This window comes from Cervus canadensis, chromosome 1, assembly GCF_019320065.1.
Source record: "Cervus canadensis isolate Bull #8, Minnesota chromosome 1, ASM1932006v1, whole genome shotgun sequence".
Classification (NCBI taxonomy): Eukaryota; Metazoa; Chordata; class Mammalia; order Artiodactyla; family Cervidae; genus Cervus; species Cervus canadensis.
The window spans coordinates 45,332,595-45,339,263 of record NC_057386.1 but is presented as its reverse complement, the minus strand read 5'-3'; the positions used below and the strand labels follow the sequence as shown (position 1 = coordinate 45,339,263).

At 43.3% G+C, this 6,669-nt stretch overlaps 1 pseudogene; it reads right to left on the bottom strand.

The window, feature by feature from the left end:
• Positions 1 to 1,585: 1,585 nt before the first annotated feature.
• On the bottom strand, positions 1,586 to 5,748 carry LOC122433364 (annotated as a pseudogene).
• Positions 5,749 to 6,669: the final 921 nt, after the last annotated feature.

The following is a 6,669-nucleotide window of genomic DNA, read 5'->3' as shown; positions in this document are numbered from 1 at the left end:
ACCCCTAGGATGTGACGGGATGTCAGTGCACACAGTTACTTGGTGCCCCATGGTCTGAGATTCAGTCTCAGTAGGACTCTGTGGGAAGCCAGAGACTGAATGCACATGGACAGCTCTCACTGGCAGGAGTGAGCGTGGTCTTCCTCCAAAACCACAGGGCTTGTTAGGGAACTTTCTTCAGAACTCTGTCTTCTACAGAGCCTTCCATTCCCACTGGGTCTGCTGGGTCATCATGTGAAAATGGCCAGGCATCCTTGCTTTGGTCTTGCTACAGAGTCCTGCTCCCTGGACAACCTTACTGGTCACCAGAATGTAGATTAGAGCTGCATGTCCAAAATTCAGAGAAACCAACCAACCACGAAGCTTTCCTTTTTGTTCATTTCAATTCAGTTGCTCAATCATGTCCGACTCTTTGTGACACCATGGGCTGCAGTACACCAGGCCTCCCTGTCCATCACCAACTCCCAGAGCCTGCTCAAACTCATGTCCATCGAGTCGGTGATGCCATCCAACCATCTCATCTTCTGTCATCACCTTCTCCTGCTTTCAGTCTTTCCCAGCATCAGAGTCTTTTCCAATGGGGCAGTTCTTCCCATCAGGTGGCGAAAGTACTGGAGTTTCAGCTTCAGCACCAGTCCTTACGATGAATGTTCAGGACTGATTCTTCAGGATGGACTGGTTTGATCTTGCTGTCCAAGGGACTCTCAAGAGTCTTCAAAAGCACAGTTCAGAAGGATCAATTCTTCTGCGCTCAGCTTTCTTTATAGTCCAACTCTCACATCCATATATGACTACTGGAAAAACCATAGCTTAGACTAGATGGACCTTTGTTGGCAAAGTAATGTCTTAATATGCTGTCTAGATTAGTCATAGCTTTTCTCCCAAGGAGCAAGCATCTTTTAACCTCATGGTTGCAGTTACTATCTGAAGTGATTTTGGAGCCCCCCAAAATAAAGTCTGTCACTGTTTCTGTTGTTTCCCCATCTATTTGCCATGAAGTGATGGGACCAGGTGCCATGATCTTGTTTTTTTGAATGTTGAGTTTTAAGCCAACTTTTTCACTCTCCTCTTTCACTTTCATCAGAGGCTCTTTAGTTCTTCTTCGATTTCTGCCATGAGGGTGGTGTCATCTGCATATCTGAGGTTATTGATATTTCTCCCGGCAATCTTGATGCCAGCTTGTGCTTCATCCAGCCTGGCATTTTGCATGATGTACTCTGCATATAAGTTAAATAAGCAGGGTGACAATATACAGCCTTAACATACTCCTTTCTCTATTTGGAACCAGTCTGTTCCATGTTCAGTTCTAACTGTTGCTTCTTGACCTGTATACAGGTTTCTCATGAGGCAGGTAAGGTGGTCTGGTATTCCCATCTCTTTAAGAATTTTCCAGTTTGTTGTGATCCACACAGTCAAAGGCTTTGGCGTAGTCAATAAAGCAGAAGTAGATACTTTTCTGGAACTCTCTTGCTTTTTCAAGTGCCCTCTTTGTAGTGGGCACTGAAAAGTGCTGCAGCTCACTTCTTGGTTTTTACCCAAAGAGGTTCAAGACATGTCCACACGGGGACTTCCCTGGTGGTCCTTTTCACTTGGCCTGGAGGGTCTGTCCAAAGCAAAGCTCGAAGTTGACTTTCAGGTTGAAATACTAGGACCCGGAGGCCGTGGTGCAGCGCTGCGGAGCAGACACTTTCGGGTCTTCTGTGCCTGCCGGTCATCCGTGTCCAGACCCACATCCCATTTCAGAAAGCCGGGGCTCGGGAGGAGGCCTTGAGACCCATCGCTGGATCTAGGCCTCCGTGGGGCCGCTGCCTGGATCTCACACCTTCTGTCCATTTGAGGAGCCAGAGGGCCCATGAGTTGGAGGAGAGGACTGTGGTGGTCAACCTTTATATTTTCTGGAGCAGAAGTTCAATAGGCAGCAAGAGCACATAAATATGTTTGGAAAAGGCCCATTGAAACCTTTGAGAGTGAATTTTTAAGTTTAAGATTTAAAAAATCTTTATATTATCTGAATTTGGGGAATTGCTAATTTTTCTTATTCCTTAAGACATGATTTTTATAAGACAAGACTTAGTCTAATGCAATATATAATGTGTATCTAAATCTACAACCACAGTTTAAAAATCCTGCAGTCTCTCCTTAAATGTCAACATTGACTGTTTTCTTTGGCATAGATTAAGGGATTGAGTCTTTGTCTTTTCTCACAAAAGGTCAAAGGAGTGTTTTATAAACTGCCTTAAAATCATTACTGTTTTCAAACCATTTAGTTCCTAACATTGTATATTTTATTTAGTGGTTTGGATCTGTGTCTGAAAGAGTTCTGAGCAGGCTCTGAAGCCACACTTCTTGTCAAATAGGACTGGAACCCAGCGGCACCTCAGATTAGAATTTGAACCCAAGATCCCTAGTTCAGAAGGGGATTCAAGCCCACTGTCTTTCAATTAAAACAGCTCATCTGGTGTCTGACTTATTGAAGCTCAGGTTTTGTCTCCTCACAGAAAGAAGTCAACGTGAGGCAAAGCAGTTGGCAAAGAGTGAGTTTATTAGCATAGGATGCTTGTGAGAGATACTAGTGGGCAGTCCAGGGAGTGCAACCCCAAGAACAAAGAGGGCTACATTTTTGTAATCAAAGAAAGAGTGGGGAGGGGAGAAGACTATCATTTTCTCTTTCCTGAGTAGACATCAAGTCTTGTTACCAAACATTAGGTCTGTGTGCCTGACATACAGTGAGGCCAAACAATAGCAAAACATTAGTTTGGAGCAGAGAAAGGTTTATTGCAGGGCCATGCAAGGAGATGGGTGGCTCATGCCTTAAAAACCCTGAACTCCCAGAAAGTTTTCAGCAAAGCCCTTTTATAGGAAATGTGAGGAGAGGGGTTAGTTATTGCAAATTTCTCAGTATCAGGTCATGGTCAGATCACAATGTCCCGGTAAACCTCCACTAAAGAAAATGTTGTTCTCTGTTCTGACAAGAAAGGGCAAGGTCCCAAGACTCAACTTTCGTTTTCCCAGGCCCAGGCCCTGGCTAAGAGGAGGGTCTCCCTGTGCAGGCCGGTTACCCTGCCTGGGAGCACTCATCCAGTACCTGGTCTCGTTCTCTCACCAGGGCCCAGGCCTGGCCAGTGGGCGGCCCTGGTGAGGGCTCTGGAGCTCTGCAAGGTACAGCTCTCAGCCTGTCCCTGGGGGCCCCAACTCACCTGCCAGTCCTGAGGCTGGAGGGCCTGGAGGACCCTGGGGAGAAGGCCGTGATCCACCTTTCACCACATTCTCTGCTGCCAGGACCACTGCGAGGCTGACTGCTAGTGGAGTGGGACCCCTGGCTAAGGGTCGAGCGCTAACTACTGCATGCCTACCCTGCCCTTGTTGCAGGCTTATATAGTTAATTTCTCCTCCATCCCTGTGTGATATAACCAGGACTGTTAGGGTGCTATTCAGATCATATATATTAGCAAAAGGGTGGTAACCTATTCTAGAATATGGTAATTCATCCCAGGTTTCAGTATAAAGCCCCCCTTTACCTGGTTTCTTTCTCCTTTCATCTGTGTTCCTGTCTTAGCTAAATGTAGAAATGCTGCTCTTCAGCATTTCTGACTTCATGGAACAAGATTCAGACCCCATGTCTGTTGTCTTGTGTTTTAACTGTAAGATCTTGTGGCTTGAGTGTGTCTAGTGCTTAGATGCACCTGGTCTCACTTCAAGGTAGAGTAGATTGTTGCTAGCTTACTGGATTCTTTTCTTGAGTGGTCATTACCTTAGAACAGTCTCCCAGACCCCCTTAAAATTCCCTCTCTTTCTTTAACCCTTTAGTGGTATTTTGAAACAATTTAATTATCCTTCTCTAGACCTATTTCATTTTCATTGCTGAATAATATTCCATCATGCGAGTATACTATATTTATCCATTGTTGTATCAATAGATAATTTGGTTGTTTTCTGTTTGGGACCATTGAGGACAGTTAATCGATGTGTACATGTTGGCATATCTCTAAATATATTTTTAAAAATATATTTAAAATATATATATGACTAGAAGAAGTGAAGGTAAATGAATATAGATTTCTAAGAAGACCCTGAAATGGACTTTGTTTTTCTGGACTTTTAAAGAAGTTACCATTGATTTTCTTTTGTCTGATTTTATCTCAGAATTTCCTTTTCCAAGGTGCATGCATATCACCTTTTTGGCCTCTAGTCATGGTTAACATCAAAAGTCATGACTTTTGAAAGGAAAAGTGAAGAAAGAGAGGTTTGATTGTATATTGGTTCAAAAATGGAAGTGGGGTTGTAAGAAAGATTTGATCATGGAACCATTATAAGAATGGGGAGGCAGGGGAAAGGGGCAGTAAATTAGAGAGGACACATATGCACCTGTGAAAAAGGAACTTCCTGAAGAAGTAAGTGTGAATTCATAATCAGAAAGGGAAGCAAGACACTTGAATGTGAACACAAGAAAGGGTGTGAAGATAACAAACTGTTAAACAGCTTTCTGCACCAGCATCTAGTAGGTCTGCTAAGCCAGGGCATCTATTTGTGGAATGCAGGATATTCAAGATAGGCAGAGGGAAAGAGGGGCAATGACCCACCCGCTGTGTCTATAGGAATTAATAAATCAGGCATCTGCAAATCAGAAGGTACCTCTCTTTCCCCAGATACTAAAATAATAACCTCCCCTTCCTCCTTCCCCACCTCCTCCCACCTCAGCAAACATGAAAACCACTGTTGATTTTGTTCCCTGACCTCAGTCTTCTTACACCATCCATGCTGCCTGTTCTTTGTGGCCAGCTGTCTCACACAGTGGTCCTTCACCTGCCTGGAATTAGGCAGAAACGCTACACTGCAGAATCATTCCACCTCGACTGCACAGACATATCTATCCATGGAGGGCCTCCTGATTGTGCACTTCAAGGAATTTGATGGCATATTTTATCTCACACCTCTGAGTTCAGAAGTGATGGACTGGTAACTTCCTAATACAGTGATCAACAGAAGCACTCATGGCGGAAAGATCTAGTTTCTCTTTTCACTTCCAAGGACAGTGACTCGATGGGTCTTATCATGCACACCAAAAAATATGTACCCTCCCTCAGTGTTTATAAATGCAGAAACACCTGAGGAGATACTCAGTAAAGCATTGTGACTCTTTTGTTGAGAACATTTTAAATTCAACCTGTGTGGACTTGAAGTAAGGTTGAGCTTTTCCAGGCACTGAAGGCGGTGAGCACTATCAAATAAAGCAGCAGCTGAAGCCTCTGGGTTACCTTTATTTTGTACATGAACCTGAGCTTTCTATGGATTTAACAAATTAGAACATTTCTAAGAGTCTGAATCCTGCCTTTGAGGAAGGCCAGTGCTTCCTGAGAATTCATGACAACAGTAGATATTCGCTGTCTGTGGTTCAAAGAGGAGCAGAGGTAGCAAGTCCTATAACAGAGGCCTCTGATGGTCCATGATTTCACAGAAATCAGAAAGACATGTCCCTGGTGCAACTCATCTGAACAGCCTTTTGAAAGTTGAAGGCAGATACAGTCATACTCCACGGCTTTCATAATTGTAGACTTTGTTCTCAGTCTGAGCCTTGGTCACTCCCCCTCCAGAATTCAGCAGGCGGATGTTGCATGCATGATGCTTTCTTTCTGTTTTCTTCTGCAGTTGAGGGTTCATTCCTCTCCTGTGCTCATTCCTAGGGGTGACTTTTCCTGCGTTTAAAACATACACAGCAAAACTCATTTTCAAATCAGTCTTGAGACTCATACTCTCAGCAATTGTCCTGTTCTTTGCCTGAAATGTTCTCCTAAAATACAGGAAGACACACCATTAGAATAGGACAAGCACAGGGAAGGCAAGCAAATTACTATTTTGAGGCCACTCTTCTGAAGTTGGTTCACTTCGTTTATTCCCACAGAACTTGAGCCCAGATTCATACAGGAATTAAGTGTGGAAGACAGGTGGAGAAGCCAAGTCTGACATGAGCCCATGGCCACCAGAAAAATGGTCAAGAGGTGATTTTTCTGCTGTGATTTTGGTAACAGTTTCTGCAACATTCTTCTTGGACCTGGAAAGCTTTCAGGGTCAGGGTGTTTCTAGGGTATGCTGTGGGTATGGCTTTTCTTGGTGCTTTGTCTTTCCTCTCTCACTTAGACCTGGGCAATCTCAGATTATTTTATAGCCCAAGTTTTGAAAGGAGCAAATCTGATTGAGTTGGTCATTTATCTTTGTTGCAATGGAACACATTCCTTAGCTTTCTCTGGTCCGAGCAGTTCCCATCTTTGTGAGGGAAAAAAAGTATATTATATATTTAATATATTATATTTTATGTAATAAAAATATATCATATACACACACATTTAGTTTGTTTGGAACTAACAAATTATTGACTATTTGTTGGGAACAACCAGGCTGGCAGGTTGAGGTGTGTTTCATCATTTTCTAAATGCAATCCAGTTGTCCCAGCAAATAGGACTGGAACCATTGGATATCTACATACCAAAGAAAGGACTTCAATTCGAAGTCTTTACACCATTTACAGAAGTGTACTTAAAATGTGTCATAGACCTGAATGTAAAGCCTAAAATCATGTGGAAATAAATGAAGACTGCCCAAATGATAACAAGTAGAGCTCTGTTCATTCAGAGCTCAGTACATCAAGAGAATCAGCCACCATCCTTTGTTTGT